Raw genomic sequence first — 20,257 nt, forward strand, 5'->3', positions numbered from 1 at the left:
AGCCTGCAGTTCGCACACACGGGATGGAGCAAACGCGAACATTTAATGCCATTCTGAGCGAAGAAGCATTTAACGGATGGATAAAAAACCAGAGCAGCTCACCGTGAAGCGTCTGTGACCACAGGAAGAGCGATGTCTTCAGCCGTGAAGTCCAGCTCATCCACCAAGCTGTTGCGTGAGATATCAGGCCTGTCCAGTTTTTTCTTAACTGTAGAGAAAATGACTATGCGTCCAATTCAACCCACAAACAAACTAAGGTATTATTTAGATGTGCTTGAATGAAAATAAATACACTGGTTTATGTCAGAAAATGTCATGAAAAAACTCAAGAAAAGAGATTGAGAAAGCAGGAGAGCGTTTGCAAAAGACGGATACCTGGAGAAGAAGGACAGCTGAGAGCGAAAGCTGACCACGAGCGCTGGCGGTCTGTTGACATGCAGACACAAATAAAGAGCAAGAGATCATGCTATATGACAAAAACAAGACAAGAAAGAGCAGCAGATGCAGAAAATGATCAAAATATAAGATGAAATGTCAAGCGAACACTGCAACATGAACAAAACCGTCTGAGCTGGCTTTAGAATGTATACCATTGATCTGGCATTCGTGTGACCTTTGACACTTCATTTAGGTCTGTTTCTGTCCCTGATGACCTCAAAATGCCTCAAGACTCCAGTGACGCTGTCTTAAATAAATTTACACCCCTAAAATATTTTTACATTAAATAAAATACATTTATTAAGTTGTCGAAGCAACATCTCATTTTCATGTAGTTTAACTTAAAGCTAATAAACTAATAAAAACAACACCAAAAATGCACAACAAAGTTACTAAAACATTTTAAAATTAAATAAAAAAAAAAATCTAAATATTAAAATATTAAAAGCATCTCAATCATACTAAAACAACACAACATACTCCAATACTCCATAAAATAATAATTACAAATAATAATAAAAAGTATATAAATTTTATGTAATTCTAACATAATTTTAGTCAGAGGGTCGAATTGTGCAAAAATATGATTTTTTTTTTAATCTTTTGCAGATGTTATTTATATGTCCAAGAAGAAGACTGTACATTTGTAATTATACTAAAAGGCCTTTTATTTGCTCAAAACTATCAATCGATGACCAAAGCCATGTAGCACACGTTAGAAATCAAATTAGTTTCATTTTCTTTTCATCTATTCATTTATATATATATATATTTTAATGTAATTGACTTGCTGACAAACTTTGATACATTTAAGCAAGTCTCTGCCTTTCAACGTTCACATTTTTTGCCTCTTTGGAGCAAGCGACACGATGCCACAGTAACACAAACATGCACTTGCAAAGAAAGCAGAAGCAGCAGCAAGCAGTAAACCACAGCGGCGCGGAGAGACAGCTCTCACCTGATGATCGGAAAAGTTTTGAGATGCCTGCGTGAAGGGAAAAACATGTGACATTTGATCTACCGTTTCACAATTCAGTCGACTCCCAGCGGATGTTTCACTCTGAAATACACCACAGTATGGGCTTCAGTCGTAATGAAGCTTCAGAAGAAGCATCTGTGTTAATGTGTTTGCTTTTATGATGAAGCCGTTCGGCAGGAAAACACATAAAAACAAACGTATTAACAGACCGGTTTAGCAGGGGACCGGATGCGTTCCACTAACATGTGGAAAATGACATCTATTCAATATGGAAAAATGGGTCAGGACAAAACTTTTCATCTTTCTGTCCTCTTAATCGCTCAGCGTAACGCTTCCGCTCAATTTGTGGGGCACAAGAATGGAGAAAATAAACGACAGGAGCCTCTTTTGTGTTTGTTTTCTGGTTGATGAATTCCATCGAACGCTCCACTGAAGAAGAAACTTTGCTCCAGAACAGAAACTGTATTTTTGTACTACACATTTCCATTTAGATGTATCTGTTGAATCTGATATGAGTCAGACATCATATGCTAGTCTTTAATAAAATCAAGCTCAGATTTGCAGCTGTCTAATACACTTTTCATGTGACACAGTTAAAAAGAGCTGTGTTTACATGCAAATCAATAATCCGTTAATCGCTCTGACTGAAAAGCCTTTATATAAACACCTCAATCGACCCGATTAGCAACATAAACCTAGGAATCCAAACACTTTCTCAATCAGGTTCAAAATTAACAATAAATTCATAATAAAGCTTAATGAAAATATATAGAAAAACAAACTACTAAAAATTGCGAAAATGCAATTTTGTAAATGTAATTATACAATTACAATTTATTATAATTATTATGAAAATATTGTGTATATTTAATCGTACTGAAAAGTCTTCATGCAAATTCTTCAATAAATTAAAATAAACCTTTGAATTTGAAAACTTCCCAAATAAAATAAATTAATTAAATTAAATTAAATTAAAAATTAAATTAAATTAAATTAAATTAAATTAAATTAAATTAAATTAAATTAAATTAAATTAAATTAAATTAAATTAAATTAAATTAAATTAAATTAAATTAAATTAAATTAAATAATTATTATTATTAAACCTAAACTGAAATTAAAATGAAACCTGAAAAAAAATCAAAAATATCGTGAGGACCCAATCGATTCGATTAGAATCTGAATACTTTCTCAAATGTTGGTTTTGTGTTGTTATCGTTAACTAAAACCATTCAAAATCATTTCCAGTCACTTCAATAAAGCTAAATAAGTATGAATAAAATAAATAGCAAAATAAATTTAAAATTTAAAATTCTAGATGGTAAAACAAACTTAAAAATGAACCCAAAATAAAATGATGCCTTGATAGAAATGTTTCCTTGACAAGTAACTGAAATAAATAAGCTGAAGATGAAGGAACAATGACATGAAGTGACAAAGTAACGAACATTACCTAAAAAAAAAATGAAAAAAAAAAAAAAAAATCACATAATGTAAAAAAATACAAATTAAATGCTCATTAAAATTATAAAAAAATACTAAATAGTATATTAAAATAATAATAATAAAAATAACACTTGTTGATGATCCATCTGCAGCTGACTGGTTCTTATTAAATATCTAATTTAATCATTTTTGACATGTCTTTTAGAGAAAGCTAACAGGAAATACACTGATGAAACACTAAGCACTCACAGCTGTGCATTATACAACGGACTAAACATAAAAAAAGAATGGGTCGTACCAGTGGACTCCTCAGAAAAGACTCGGTCTTTATCATCGATGTGGTCCGTAGGTGATCTGTGGGGATGGAGAAGGGCTCGTTCTCCTCCCGGGACCCAGAGAACCGTTATCACGTGTGACCTTTGGCTTCCGTTTGTACCGCTTACTCTGAGAAGACACGAGTGACAACATCACATGGACTTACATTTATGCATTTAGCAGACACTTTTCAAACCCAAAGCAACTTGCAGTGCGTTCAGGCTTTTTTTCAGTACATGTGTTCCCTGGGAATTGAACCCACAACCTTTCGCTGCTGCTAACACAATGCTCTACCACTGAGCACAATGCTCTACCCACAACAGTTCATACTTCATAAAGAACCACTTCATAAAGAAACAATTCACCTAAAATGATGAAAACACTTGGACAACTTACACTAATTATATATATATATATATAATTAAGATCTAACTGAGCTATAAAATAGATATAATTGAGATATTTTAGTGCTTGTTCTTCTGCTCACCAAGGCTGCATTGATTTGATAAAAATACTGTAAAAACAGAAAAAAATGAAAATATTAATATCACTCAAAACATCTGTTTTCTATTTGAATATAGTTTAAAATGTAATTTATTCCTGTGATGCAAAGCTGAATTTTCTGAATCATTACTGCAGTCTTCAGTCAGATGAAATCATTCTAATATGAAGGATTTGCTGCTCAAGAAACATTTCTGATTATTATCAGTGTTACCACAAATGATTGTAGCGCACCTGTTTTTAACATTGATGATAATCAGAAATGTTTATTGAGCAGAATATTTTCATGATTTCTGAAGATCACGTGACACTGAAGACTGGAGGAATGATGCTGAAAAAACAGCTGCACATCACAGAAATAAATTACATTTTAAAATATACTGTCATGAAAATAGTTCTTTAAATTGTAATAATATTTACTGTTTTTACTGCATTTTTAATCAAATAAATTCAGCATTGATGAGCAGAAAAGACTCAATTCTCCGAACTTTTGACTGGTAGTGCATGTCATTATCATGTGAAAACAATGGCAAATACTCAGCAGAAGAGTTTTTACGAAAAACCATACAAGTTTGGAACGACGTGACATTGAGTAAATGAGGATTTACTCGCCATTATGCGTTACTGGAAGCTCATTCAAATAATTTCACGAAGAGAAATTCAGGATTCCTCAGATTGTGACGTTACGAGTCCTAAATCCCAAAACAAAGACGCATTTAATCACAAATATAATCTGATAAACAGCAGCTCCAAGAAACTCTTTGTTACTTCCCAAGAAACGCCGATAAGGCTTACGGAAAAACGACACGTCTGTGCACGTCAAAATCCCACAGATATGAAATTCAAATTTGCCCTTTTTTGGAGAATATGCATTTTGTGAATTAATGAATTCTGCGGTGACTGGGCAACCTACACAATGAGTGAAATATTAGGGTGAGGGGGTGGGGGGTAAATCCGGGAGTCCTGAATGAGAGGTTTATGAAGGAGAACAGTCACACGGGCCCAATATGTTTGGAGTCAGAGCTACACAAAGATTGTTTTGTTGTTGTTGCGCTACACAAAGGTTTTGCTCCCAGGAGAGCGGCTGCGATGACATCACCGCATTTGACTGTGTCTTTGTGTGCGGCAGACAAAGAGGGGCGAGTATGACCCCGTCCCATGACATCAGGTCTCTCTCGGCTCGCTTCTCACACCTAAACCTACATCCTGAACTGGGTTCTCTTCAGAAAAGCCCTGTGAAGTCCACCGCACACTGCGGCGTTAATTAAAACGTTGAATGGCATAAACCTTCTGGATACATGTCAAACACACACAAACACACACACACTCGCTTGTCAATCGAACTCTGTCTGGGGAAAATGTATCACTATCTGAACTTGTTAAATGTTCAGATGATAAAATGTTACATGCTTAATACACGATGAACCTGAAGAAATTAAATTTATGTTTTCACTTCCACATATTTAATTATGTCTGTCATAGAGATAGTATACAATTATTGATTTCCACTTAATAATATCAAGTCTCATCCTACATTTTCATGTTAAATATCACATCGACTGTAAATAAGTCATTATGAAAGTAAAATGAGTTGCAAATGTAATTTCAAGTTGACTCTAACCTAAACGGATATATTTACACGAAATACAACTAGTAAAACCCCTTAAAATATAACATCCTTATATCCACAATTACCATTCAAAAGTTTGGGGTTAGTCATTTTTGGGGGAGTTTTTGAAAGAAGTGTCTTGTGCTCACCATGAATGTATTTATTTATCTAAAAAATACAGTAAAATCTGAAATATTGTAACATATTTTTACAATTTAAAATACTGGTTTTCAATTTTCAATATATTTTTAAATATAATTTATTCTTGTGATGGCAAAACTGCATTTTCATCGGCCATTACTCAGTTTCCTATTATTATTAATGTTTAAAGAATTTTAAGTGCAGCTTTATATTTTTGGTGGATATTTTTTTTTCTCTTTTTTTCCAGAATTATGTTTTACTTTTTTGTTACACTATAAATGTCTTTACTGTCACTTTTTAACAAGTGACTGCATCCTTGCTGAATTTTTTCCAAAGATAATAAAGGATCGCAAACTCAAAAATACCCAAAAGACAACAATATAGTGACTAAAAGCAGCATTTAAATAAACATTTTGCTGTAATAAAGAAGGTATAAAATGCTTCACAGGAAACGACTCGTTTTCTGAATCCGTTCACTTACATTAACTGATTCAGTACAATAAATGAATCTTCACAACTCTACATTCTAGAATTGCATGTTTAATTATGTCAGGCTACACTACTACTTTGTTGGAAAAAGTCCTTTGTAAAAGCTGGGAAAGCTTTGAAAGCAGCCGATCCTGTGATGAGTCAAAATGAAGCATCAAAACTCATTTTATTTCCGTTAAATAAAAAATGGCACAAAAACCCCCTGCAAGGTAGCCGTGTGGAAAGTCACTGGAAAAGCTAACGTCATGCTACTAAAAAAGAATAGTAAGGTTATAGTCTTGCTATGTTTACTTTCCAACATGAATTCATTTAAAACACCCCTCAATCCCTCTACTGTTTACCCTCAGAGACCTTGGATGTGTTCTGGGAGCCTATAGAAACATGGACTTAACAAACAATAACACCTCTAGAAAAATGCTATTACTGTCTGTGCTTCACAGTGGCCCACTACGGAGGCTCAATCAGGAAAATCGACAAGAAAGAGCACGACAGTGACCAACACAATACAAAGGACTTGAAAGACAAGACAGAGAAATCTCCGTTTGCAGGCAGGGGAGGGAGCTCCTCACCAGCCGTCTGAAGTTGCCCGGGCTGGAGTTTTCTGAGTTTATGATGGGGATGTAGTCGCCCGTCAGCACGTACATCTTCCACGTGGCCGTACAGCTGTCGGACTTCTCGCAGGCGTAGCATCTCCACAGCGTCTGAACGCGGGACAGAGTTATTTATGGTATATTAAGGAAGAAATGTTCATGGTGTTGTGGCCCTAGCTTTAGCTTTTAGTCTTTTGTCACCTGTATTAGAGAAGCTGCGGCTGGTATCTGCCGGTTAAAATGTTTCTGCCTCTGTTTCTGCTGGACTTTAAGAGCAAAACCAGATCCCAGAATGCCCTGCACACAGAGGAAGACAAAATACATAATAAATAAACTACATGGAAAAACTCACACTTGTCTTGTAGCATGCATTTTATTGCATATAATAAATGTATTTATATGAATTTGAAATCACTTAAAATTATGTATATTCTAAATATTTTTTTTTTTTAATATATATTAATTTAAGTATATATTACTCATTATAATTGTTTATAATTGTGTTTATGGATGTGTGCAGTATATATATATATATATATATATATATATATATATATATATATATATATATATATATATATATATATATATATATATATATATATATTAGTATAATGTATGATACTTCAATTATACTTTAATATTATATAAAATAATAATAAAATTAACAATTTACTATATTATTTTAAATGATATAATTTAGAATGAATAATTATATATATATATATATATATATATATATATATATATATATATATATATATATATATATATATATATATATATATATATACACACACACATACATTGAATATATATATATATATAGTGCTAAAGAGTTCTATGTACTGCAGTAGTTCTGATTTGTTAGAATTGTGCTTAAGCCTTATGTTGCAGATGCATGTTATATAATGTGTAACATGAGGACTGCGGGCCCCTGAGGCCCCTGGGGGCCCTATCACTCTTAAATGGACCACATTAACCCTGGACCCCATTACTAGAGGGCCTCTATAGGAAAACAGTGCCCTGGGGTGCCAGACAAGCTCAGAGAAAGTATGTGTGTGTGTTTGTGTGTGTGCAAAGAGAAAGACAGGAGTCAGTGTGTTTACCGCAGGCAGAGCGAAGAAGGAGATCGCGAACACGCTAAAGCAGGAGGCGATTGCCTTCCCAATCCACGTCTGAGGGACTTTGTCTCCATAGCCTATTGTAGTCACCGTAACCTAAGAGGAAAACAGAGTTTGGGATTCACATTCATAATTTCTTGTAGTGTTTGCAGAAATATGATAAAAGAGACAAAACACTCTTATGTGCTATAGGAACAGATAAAAAAAAAAACATCTTAGAAACTGTAAAGAAATTAGCTAAAAACATACAGAACACACTGACAGCTAGAAGTCGACCGATAGTGGAGTTTACAAATACCGATAACTAGGTTGGACAACACTGGCTGAAACCGATAAATCAACCGATAGTTTAAAAAAATGGATACTGAAAGTGCTCTACTGTTAAAAAAAAAAAAAACAGTACTGAACCATACTTTTGTAAATTAATAAAAAAATATTAATATTAATTATTAAACTGAACATTAAAGTTTATAATTTAATAACTAATGTTAACTTTAAAATGTTTTAGTGATGGCAAATGTTAAAATTAACAAAGCTTTCATTGATCTTAATGTTAAAACTGGATTAATTGTAAAGTGTTACCATTTCACTTCAACAGTCATGCTAAAGATGGCTATCTTTAAATATCTACACAAAAGCCATAGCTATTATGTATAGATATTGTATGTGTACTCTCACTATTTATTTGCTTCTATTTTAGAACACTTGTTAATTATCAAAATAACAAAATATGTCATTCACACACCAGGCAAAAGCGCAGCATTGCACCTAGGACAAATCACGGGTATCACACACTGGACACATCACATTCAATTCAAGTGGCAGTCTAAAACAGTTGATTTAATCAACAAATGGGTAAAAGTTTACTTCAAGAATGAACAATGTAGCTTAGATGAGTTTGAAGTTTGGTGTTAAAAAAAAGAGCAGACAGAAAGAGAAAGTTTGATTAATGTTACAGCTCTATAAATGAAGCACACAACCTATATTAACGCCATGGAAAGACAATTGTTTCACTGAAAAAATGCACAATACACAATCTTAAAGCCCAGGGTGACATCTTTATGTACATTGACAATGATCTGGGAACAAATTGAATGTAATTTATTTAAAAACTGTGCGAATGGTGCTCTGTGGTGCAGCAGGATTTCTAAGGGCTGCATTTATATCCGCATATAAATATTCCTGCACTGTGCAGCACACAGTGTCATGTGTCAAAAGCAAAAGCAAACAGCATGAGGTGTTTATATTGATAGCAGACCCTCCTCAGCCGCTCCAGCTATGAACACAACCTAGATGGATTTTTACCGATAGCCAATAGTACTAGCAATCAATTATTGTACCGATTAATCGGCAAAACCGATAAATTGGTTTATATATATTGGCAACCAAATAGCAAAGCTATGGTAACCTATAAGACCTTGGTGGCTAGTTTTGCTTGAGCAAACACCTTTTTTTTTTTACGTCCAGTTCGACCAAACCAGAATAGACATTACATCTTCAAAACATTTATTTTAATTTTGGAAGCAACAAATACACATCAAATCAAAAACAGATCTATGGAAATGGCAGACGTGCTACACTTAAGGATTTATGAGTATGTCTTCTAAGACGTCTGTTGAAGTTCATCCTCGGTTAATTCTTTCCCTAATCCAGCCTGAAACATGGCGTTTCAGCTAACACAGAGGAAAACAAACAGGCCTGTAGCAGCGTAGTTCATTCGAGAGGGCTTTCTGCTGATGAGGTGTGTTTGGTTTCTTCCCATTCAAGATGGACAAAAACAGCTAAAGTAGGACGAGGCGTCAAACAAGTGCTTCGGGTGGCGTGAGGCTTTAATCCCACCACTGAACATCCAAAAGACTACAAAGGCCACGACAAGAGGGAGTCCACAGTCACTGGGATTCAAGTGCCATGGGTGGCGCCCCAGACTGTGTGTGTGTGTGTGTGTGTGTGTGTGTGTGTGTGTGTGTGTGTGTGTGTGTGTGTGTGACTTAGACCCCTAATATTCTCCAACCAAGTGATTCACGTCGAGTTATTGAGTCACAGAGTTCAGTCGATGCTCTACGTGTGTGGCAAAACCAAAGCTAACATCTCAGTGTGTGTGTGTGTGCGTGTGTGTGTGTGTGTGTGTTTGCGTGTGTGTGGTATTCTAAGCGTGTGGGCTGCGATTACAGCACTAGTTTTTTATTTCTGTCTTGTCTTTAATCATACTAAATATATCTGCTCACAGCTCTTCTTCTTTTTAAGTCAAGCGTTACGCTTTCTAACATGTTTAAGAGTGACTGGAGAAATATAGCTACTAGAATATTGCGTATATTTTCGCATGAGTGGAACGCTGTATAATCAATTAGCATTTAACACCAGATCTATCTGTTTAATAATCATAAACACGCTAGCAGGCAAAGGGTTGGATACATTTACTCCACTATTTGTGACTTATATTTAAATGATTTAAGCTAATAAAGTAGGATTTGTTTTTAGCTAAGTGCGTGCAAACTGTTGACCACCACACTTCTTTAAGAATTTATTTAAGCTTCTACAAAGTTTTTCTTTTACTTTTATTAAGGATAAAGAACATTCATCTTCCTTCTTAAAAGAAAACAAGAGGCCAGAGGAAACAGCAGCAGCTTTGTTAAGTTAGCATGGAGCCGAGCGCCTAGCGAGAGCGGTTATGATTCATGTCGTTTCATCATACGGCTCTGGATGTGTCATGCCAGCTGTGGTCTGCACCTGCAACTCCAGAAAAGAAAAACACAGACCAGACACCAAACGGTTCCCCTTCGCTCACTCGGTCCCGAAAGAAGAAGACAAAACACAAATGAAAAAGTGTTTCTCTAAAACTATGAGATGGAGAACAAGAGATGTCTGCTTACATCTGATGCTTTCTCTTGAGAGTTTCAGAAAAGACCTCAATGTCTCAAACATGGCTCACATTTGAAGTTCTCAAGAGGATCTCATCATGCTATCCACATTCATTTTATACCACTATAATCATACCGCATGACATTTTATTGACTCAGTTGCGTCTGGTTTTATTACAATTACAGACTTCACAGAGACAAGAGCGAGACGACCCCCATCGAGGGTTTCTCAAAGCCACCTCCTCCATACAAACAACTGCTTTTGTCTGGGATTCGAGAGCCGACGGGTGGCCGTACGCTTTCTGACCCTCTTCACAGAGAGGTAGAGCCTCTGCCAATTAAAGCTTTAATTAACAGATCCGACACTTTACGGCACAGAGAACAAAGCTCTTTGAGCGAGAGGTGAAAGGGACATTGGCCGAGCTTTTGTGGCTCTCAGATTCCCCGTACAGCCGTACGATTGGTTTCCCATTACGGTTCACACTAAATTCAGCTTTTTAATTAACTGCACTGGAAACTTCATCCAGGACCGATTCCAACAGTCTTTCGAGTGGGTAGCTGGATGTTTTATGACCCTCTTTTCTTGTGTGGTTTGCAATGCGACAGAACAAAGAAAATCACTGGACATTTAAAAGCATTTTAGAGCTTCAATTAAAGTTTCTGTTGTGGATTTAAACATTCCCACCATCCCAAAGAAAGACCCTGAAACTCACCAGACCCGACCCAATGACAAATACAAGCTATTTGAGACACAAAATACATTCGTGTTCAACTAACTTTGACATGCAGCACTCATGAACCATCCACACCGAGGCACTTTTCCGAAACCTGCTGAGCTCGCTATGTATGCTGTGTTTTAAGGTACATGACTGACATAAAATCCATATAAAGTATTTAATACCGGCCAAATTCTGAGGATTCATCACCAGTGCAATCCCACAATGCATCATGAAATGTGCGCATGTTATAAACATACTTGATATGCATTCAAACTTTGAAGTACTCTACAAAACAAGAAACTTCATGATGAACTGCTGATTAGCTTGCGTATGAGGTCACACCAGATCCCCAGAGGGCAAGAGGATTTCTAGATTTTAATTATGTCGAAACCACAAACACACCTAACATTGAACAACTCAAATGATTTAAGTTAGACGATGACTGATGTGAAAAGCAGATCTGCAGAGTCGTTGATCAGACCAGCTAGCTTAAAAAGCCAGACTTCCTTAGTCGATCATCGGATGGAAACTAGACGAACCTGGTCTTGTGAACAAGGTGTTTTTCTGCTTGTCAACTCCAATGACTCAAGTTTTTAAAGAAGAAGACTAAACTCACCACACCCCACCACAGAGCATCAGCATAGCTAGAAAAACCCGTCCTCCCTTCCTCGTCCACTGCGTCTTTCTCCGCCAGATACACAAAATAAGAGGAGAAGATCAGACCCAGGAACCCGATGTACAGCGTGGTGATCAGCTCCTGAACCGGGGGGAAATCGTTTGTTAATAATCAACAAAGATGAACCCATTTCCAAGACTTAAGATTGAACTTGAGCTCCTGATTATTTCAAGGCTCTGCATTATTTCAGTGATCTGACAAATTTTTCTTATACATATCTTACATATACCGTATTACACATATCTTATTAGACAATATGATATCAAATTATGTGACAAAATTTGCATACATTTTTTGTTACATTTTTTATTTTTGTTACAATATGTAAATTCACTCAAATAAACATATATTTCTTTATTATCTATAAAATGTATATATTTTTTTAGATATATTTTATTTGAGTAAGTCCAAGGGAATAAATATCTGATGGCAAAATTTGTATAAATTATTTGGTACATTTTGGTGCAACTTAAATTCAATCAAATAAATACATATTTATTTATTATGTATAAATAAAAAATATTAATTAATTAAGTCCAAAGGAATAAAATTCACATGAGAAAATTTGTTTACATTTTTGGTGCAATACATAAATTCACTCAAATAGTGTGATATATAAAACTCAAAAAGTGCAATATATATATTTAAAATATTTAGCTATTTATTTGTTTGTTTATTATATATACATAAATTAATATTCTTATTTGAGTAAGTCCAAATAAATAAAAAGCATTTTTTGGTACATTTTTGGTGCAAATTTATGAATTCATAACATGCATGAAAAAAAAAAATATATATATATTTTATATATATATATATATATATATATATATATATATATATATATATATATATATATATATATATATAATATATATAATTTTTTAATATACGTATATACATTCAAAGATAGGATTCAAATCTAAATAAAAAGGACTTTTGAATAAATGTATTTTGTTGATTTATTTTGTTTATTTTTTTTATTTATTTATTTATTATTTTTTGCTTTAGTTTTTTAGATTTTAGGGGTCTTTATTTATTCTTTTTTTGTGTGTTTTAGTAGAATAAAAATCTGACGAAAAATTAAATTCATGACTTAATGGAAACCTAATGACACACTGTATACATTTTTTGTTACATCTTTGGGGCAATATACAAACTCCAGACTAAGATGAAAACCCAATAAAAATGGCGTTTTAAAACTGCTTGAATACATAGTTTATGTGGCGAATGCCATGGAGTATAAAAGCACCTTAAAAGGCAAACCTTCCCTAAAGCCAGGAGTGCATGTGAAGGCTCACGGGGCGCTGAATATCAGCCCAATCACCCCTGATCCACTGAGAACTTCAGCCCCTTTCATAAGAAGTGTGTCAACGATGAAGCGATTGAGAAAACAATCTGTGTGCATAAAGCGATTGGATTTAATGCATAAAGCCTTAGATCACTGCCACGGGAGCTCTCCGCTTAGATTATCCTAATGTGAAATCATGAGGCCATATTTGGAGAGAAATCTGAGGTGGGTTGTGCCAGACGTGCACTGATTAGCCCTGTTTGATGAAATCAGCGGCTTTCATTGTACTGTAAAGTCTTAAGGTGAATATCACGGCGTAAATCAAGCGCACCTGCCGATGAATAAAAACCACTGATCCCAGAAGCCTCCACGTTCCCCCTGACGATCCACATGCAGCATTCGCAAGATCTGGAGGAAGCGGATCCCTCTGCAATCACAGAAATCACAGCAATGTAGTAGAATAAACATCAGGGAATATGATCATCACTGGATGTTGTGCTGCTGAGGATGATGCTTCTGTTGATCATATCTGTACCTGATCGCAGATGTGGCGAACACTTGCCCATTAGACCCAACACTCAGAACCACAACAGAAGCCACGACTACTATCAGATCTGAGTCAGCAGTCAAAGAAGAGAGAGAGAGAGAAACACCAAGAGAAAGTGACAAGAATGACACCATTTTGATGCAAAATGTAATAAATAAAATTACAGCTCATGGTTATTCAAAAATATACTCAATCGGAAACTATTTATTCATTCATTTTACTTTATTTTTTTGTTTATTTTTTATTTATCACTTATTGATCACTGCAAAAAAAAAACAATAAATAAATTAGCCTGTAAACATGACATTTCCGATGAAGTGAAAGTAATAACATTAAGGTTAAAGCCTCTTTGGTTGTTTACTGGTTTGTAATTACTAATGTTTATTAATTTAATTGTATTAATTTATTTAACTTTAGTCATGCAGTAATTATTTTATTTAATTGATTTATTATTACATTTGTATTTTTGGTTACATTTGCATGCAGTTTATTAATTTATTAATTTAGAAATTGCATGAACAAATATTTCATTGTAGTGAAAACAGTAACCTTAAGGTGAAAGAAAACATCTTTAGTATATATACTGTATACTAAACTAAAAAAATATTTAAAGTAATACTTTGTTACTTGAAATAAAATAAATGGTATCTGAAAAAATCCTAAATGTATTTTATTTAAGCTATAAAAACTACATAAAATATATATAAATCTATAAAAATAAATAAAAATGACAAAAACACACACAAAATTACTTAAACTTTAAGACAAATTGTAATGAAAATTAAATGCATAAAAAAACAAATTCTATTAATTAACTATTATAATAAAATTAGAGTAGTTTACTCAAATTTATACTAAAATAAACTGGAAATAAATTAAATAAAATTAAAAAAAATTAATTAATAAAATTAAATAAAAAAAAAAAATAAAAAAAAAAAATAAAATAAAAACAAAACAAAAACAACAAAACAAAACAAAATTAAATTAAAAAAAAAATAATAATAAAAAAAAAAAAAAAAAAAAAAAAATTTTAGTGTGAGGAAAGAACCTGAAGTTATACAGTTCCTTCAAGTAGATACCTATAATGGAGATGGGTTTCCTGATGAACCTCAGACGGCCTTTAATACCCACATATTTGCTCCGACAGCCAGCTGACCACAGACGGACCACGTACTCCGTCCCAAAAAACACCACCAGCACGATCTCCTGTAGAGCAGAAAGAAACGGGTGGATCTTTGAATGCATACATGCGTTTCTACACACTATCCCGGAGGATCGTCTCGCTCTGAGTCAGCAGGACACACTGATCTACAGCTCCTCTCTGACCTCTCATCATCATCTGACCCCATCTCCGGCCCGACTGCAGTTTACTTACACAGGTCAAAAACAGCTAACAACAAATATAGTCTGCTAGCAGAAACAAACTAACTGTGAGCACTCCTATTCACTACAATATAATATATATATATGTGTGTGTGTGTGAGTGTGAAACATCTCTGATCCTTTGATGTGAAATGACTCATTTTTTAATAATACAATTAAAAAATAAAATAAAATAAAACAGTAGATGTCTTAACTGAGTAGAAATAAAATAAAATAATTAATAGAGTTCCCAGTTTCAGAATCTCTCCTTTAGAGATCAGCTTTGATTTGGAACTTTGATTTTTGTATTATTCTATTTTATTTTTAGAATAAAATCAATTTGGAATTTTTATTTGGAATCTTTCAAGTGTGTCTTTTGTCTTTTTAACTGATTGTACTTTTCAGAGGATTAAAACAAAAAAAAAAAAGATCAAATGTTTCTTTTCAAAGTAATGAAACCAGACACAAATAAGTCTTTTTCCAGAAAGAGATTTATATTTGACCATTCTTTGAGAAATGTTTGTACTGAGATCTTTGCTGATCTTTGTGTATTATCTCGTACACAGTATAAATAGACTCAAACGCTGTTCAGCTCCTCTGTGTTTCTCTAAGGTCCTCCTCACAGGTGTTGTGTACTGACAGAAATACTAAACTACTCCATCAGGAATATTTAATGTGCTCCTAGGAATAAGAGCCTTCAAATCCTGTCCATGAACTCAACATTAGCTCAACTGAGATGTGACACTGCCATCCAGTGGGAGACTAGAGTACTGCATGAGTCTACTGGAAATCACCTGCAGCACACATAAAGAAAATACCCCTTTAACTTTAATAATAAATATCTCAGTGTGTGTGCATGCTATTCAATAAATAAATAAAGAGATGAAAAATACATAAACACATTTTATTTTAGTAAAAAAAAAGGATCCGTCTTGGTATTTTCTGCTGAGGCAAAAAGAAAAGAAAAGAATAAAGTAAAAATGTATTTTTAAAATAAATAAATAAATATAAATAAATAAAAGCTTCAGTCTCAGCTGGGGGAAAATATAAACAACAAAGCACTTGTTTTTTTCTGTTAGAGGTAAAAATAATAATAATAATAATAATACAATTAATTAAATAAAATAATCAATAAATAAATAGTTAAAAAATGCATTTATTAAAAATAGTTTAATAAAAAGTTTTCATTATATATTAGGGGTGTGTGATAATATCATAGAATAAAATAATACATAAATATATTTACAGTATCAGTCTTAGCTATGTAATAAATATAAAAAACAAGCAATTTGTATTTTCTGTTAAAATAAAATAAAATAAAATAAAATAAAATAATTAGAATGGGAATAAAAATAAAATTAAATAAATACATAAAAGAACTGATATCCTGTGAAAGGCTTACCATCCAGTAGAGAGATCCTGTGCGAAGTCTGCATACTGCTCGATGGTGGACAGGACGCTGAATATCAGGCAGACGAGGACCATGAGGAACCTGGGACATATAGTAGGTAAGATCTGCCATTACACACAGGTGTATCTCTTTCCATTTAATGATTTCATCGGATGATTCACACCACATCATTATCTGTTCACATCAAAACCGCGTAAGGTCATTTCATCATAGACTGATGAAGATTTCGGTTATTTTTCCATTGAACTGGATCTGGAGGCAACTATGGCCTTGATCACAAATCATTCAATTCACATTGTTATGAGCCATACAGCAGTAACTCAGCATAACTCAACACTTTGTCACATGCTGTTTGTATTTGCATATAACTAATGTATTGCTTTAATATACATAATTCATTTTAAATTTAACATAAAACCCCTTGCATTCTTTGGAAAATAAAATTCTCTATGATTTCCAGTTAATCGTAATCCTGCAAGCTTTTTTGATGCACATCAGGACAAACACAAATATATTAAGGCATATTTTTAACATCAATCCTTAAAAAAGAATGAACGAAACAATTTACTAATTAAGATCAAATAAAAAATAGTAGATGTGAAACAAATTAATTAATTAATTTTAGCTGGGATAAGTATAGACAACAAGAACTTGCCATTTTCTGCTAATTTTCTGTTAAGGCAAAATAGATAAAAATAAAATAAAATAAAATAAAATAAATAAATAAAATAAAATAAAATAAAATAAAATAAAATAAAATAATAGTAACGTAGATGTCTTGCCTTTGGTATTGTTTAAATTAAATTAAATTAAATTAAATTAAATTAAATTAAATTAAATTAAATTAAATTAAATTAAATTAAATTAAATTAAATTAAATTAAATTAAATTAAATTCATCATGACAGATTGTGAAATGCAATATAAATACAATTGACTTTCACTGATTTGTCTTTAATTCCATCCTGACACATTCAAATAGATGTTAAAAATTAAGTTAAAATGAATGAAAAGCACACCAGCAAAACACAGCCCCCCTAATTACACAGGACGTCCTTAATCTACTAGTCATTCAGAAAAGTCTCAGACTAGTGATGGTTTTGAACAGAATGAGCGTACTGTTAGTGTTGGGAAGGATTCCCACACAGAGGACAGATGTGAGACAGTTTAACCACATGAGAGGTTACACACGCTTTTCCTTCAAACACACACACACACACACACACACACACTCCTTCCAACTCAAAAAGACAAACACACAATGTGACTCACACAGCAGTCAGAGATCAAAAAGTCAGATGTTTATTTCAAAAGATAAAGCAGCGAAGGCGTTCTGGAGTTACGTCACGTCCAGATGTACGCTGACCTCGAGTGTTCGAGCGGTTCCAGTCTGTTGTGACTGAAGGTGGTCTCCTAACATCACCCAAACCACAGTCATGACATGTGAGCAACATCCTCAAATACTGACCGCTCCTGAGCGGAGAGACACCTGAGCTGAGGCTCTGCTCATCTAAAGAGTCTGAACTGTAGAGCACCGTTCTTCATAATTCTATAGGATCCTATAGGATTCCGTTCTAGTTCTGTTCTGTTCTTCAAGATTCTAATCTATAAGGTCCTAATTTGTGGCAACATATAGTTAAAAGTTTTTGAACAGTCAGATATTTGATCCAAAGTACACCAAAAACAGTAAAAATATTTTACTATTTAAAATAACCCTTTTCTATTTGAATATAAATTCTAATGTAATTTATTCCTGCGATCGAAACTGTATTTTTTGCTGCTTAAAAACATTTATTATTATTAAGTTGAAAACAGATATGTAGGATGTATTTTTAGGTTTCTCTGATGAATATAAAGTGCAGAAGAACTGAATTTGTCTGAAATATAAATCTTCTGTTACATTATACATGTCTTTAGCATCACTTTTGGTCAATTTAAAGCATGCTTGCTTAATAAAAATAGAAATGTGAATGGTTTAGTGTATAATAGATCATTCTATTCATCAAAGAATCTTGAAAAATATTGATAATGATAATAATAAATGTTTATTGAGCAGTAAATCAGTATGTTAGAATGATTTCTGAAGATCGTGTGACACTGAAGACTGGAGGAATGATGCTGAAAATACAGCTGCGCATCACAGAAATACATTACATTAAAAAATATTCAAATAGTAAACTGCTTTTGCTGTATTTTGGATCAAATAATGCATGTTTTGTGAGCAGAAGAGACTTTGGACTGGTAGTGAATATAAACTGTAAAGTTTCTGGAGTGACAAACTGAATTCCCTAAAATAAAACTTGCTTCCAAGAATGCTCCTGAAATGTTCGTGCAGAGCGTGGAAGCTGAACAGTAAACTGGAGGCAATGATGCGATCAATTGCATTTAGCTTAATATACACCCTTGATTTTGCTCATACAGAAAAGAGTAATCCATCTTTCAAATCGGTAAAAGATCTACTTTCAATTGCGTGCACTCAAAATAACCACAAAACATTGTGCTTTTGTAAAATAAAGAGCAAACGGTGCACTTTCTTCCGTCTCGGTGAAATGTAGCACGTCAAAAAAAAAATTATCTCAACTCTGTGTTTGACTCACAGACTTGAAAAATATATCTATAGAAAATGTCTACTTTTAAATCAACCAATTCAAATGGAAAACAAATATGTTCAGATTATGTAGTTTGTATGGAGAGGAGAGTCGTTGACCTCGTCACTGCAGCCGAATATACAGAAAACACTAGTTTATCAGTGGATTATAATGTTAAGGCAGTCTTCTTGCTGTTTTGCCCTGACACTCTTAGGTAATAAATGTTATAAATAATGTTCAGTTTCTTGCACCACGGATAATTTCGCTTCACAAGATCTCAATGTACTGTATTGTCAGGAGCCACAGCTGTTAATTTTGTTCCTTGAGATGCTTTCTTATGACTCTCAAAGAGACGATAGCAGTCAGCTTGCATCTTGTGGCCTAAGGTTGAGTAAATTAACAGCAACTTCAAATTTTTGGTTTTCGTTAGGTTTATGCTCTGGGTTCTGCTCTATTTGATTCAGCATTGTAAGGTTCTGCTCTTCTTAAGGTTCCAGACGATCAGGTTTCTGCTCTTAAAGGAGTCAAAGGACACTGACGCTGTACATTACTGGAAGCAGTGGCTTTTAAACATTCACTCTGTTTGGAGCCCATAATCACAAGGTCCTTAAATTTCTGTCACTAAGACTCTCAATGCTATTCAAGCAAGGCGATTATGTTCAGAAAACAAGTGCATACTGTATGCCGTTTAAAAACTTATGTCAAAAGAAAAATATAAGCGAGTATATATCATCTGAGCTAAATGACTGCAGCTGCGCTGTATGGAAAAAGAAATGCTCCTCTAATCCGTTTCAGAAATGACCAGATGTTGTGATATCACACCATCAACAGCAGGATTAACAGAGATGCAGGACGCTACACTCGTAAATGGAACAAATATGGCCTCCATCGTTTTCTCAAATTTGGATTAAGAGCCATGTCAATAGATGAAAGAGTAATAATGTTTCATAAGCTGAATATCCCTTTAAATCTGTCTAAAGGTTGAGTCGCAGGGAATTGTTACTATAAACAGTTCAGGTACCATCTGTGAATAATAGTCAAAATATGAAAGAATCAAACTGGCTTTGATCTTATGTTTAAAAAATAATTGAATGTCTGTTATAGACTGTATTTTATACATACTGTATACACACTCACAAGCCACTTTATAAGGTACACCTGTTCAATTGCTTGG

General features: G+C 33.7%; 1 pseudogene; it reads right to left on the reverse strand.

Annotated features, from left to right (window-relative positions):
* Positions 1 to 102: 102 nt before the first annotated feature.
* LOC113104749 (potassium voltage-gated channel subfamily KQT member 1-like) lies at positions 103 to 17,933 on the reverse strand (annotated as a pseudogene).
* Positions 17,934 to 20,257: the final 2,324 nt, after the last annotated feature.

The sequence above is a fragment of the Carassius auratus genome, unplaced genomic scaffold (assembly GCF_003368295.1).
Source record: "Carassius auratus strain Wakin unplaced genomic scaffold, ASM336829v1 scaf_tig00218103, whole genome shotgun sequence".
Classification (NCBI taxonomy): Eukaryota; Metazoa; Chordata; class Actinopteri; order Cypriniformes; family Cyprinidae; genus Carassius; species Carassius auratus.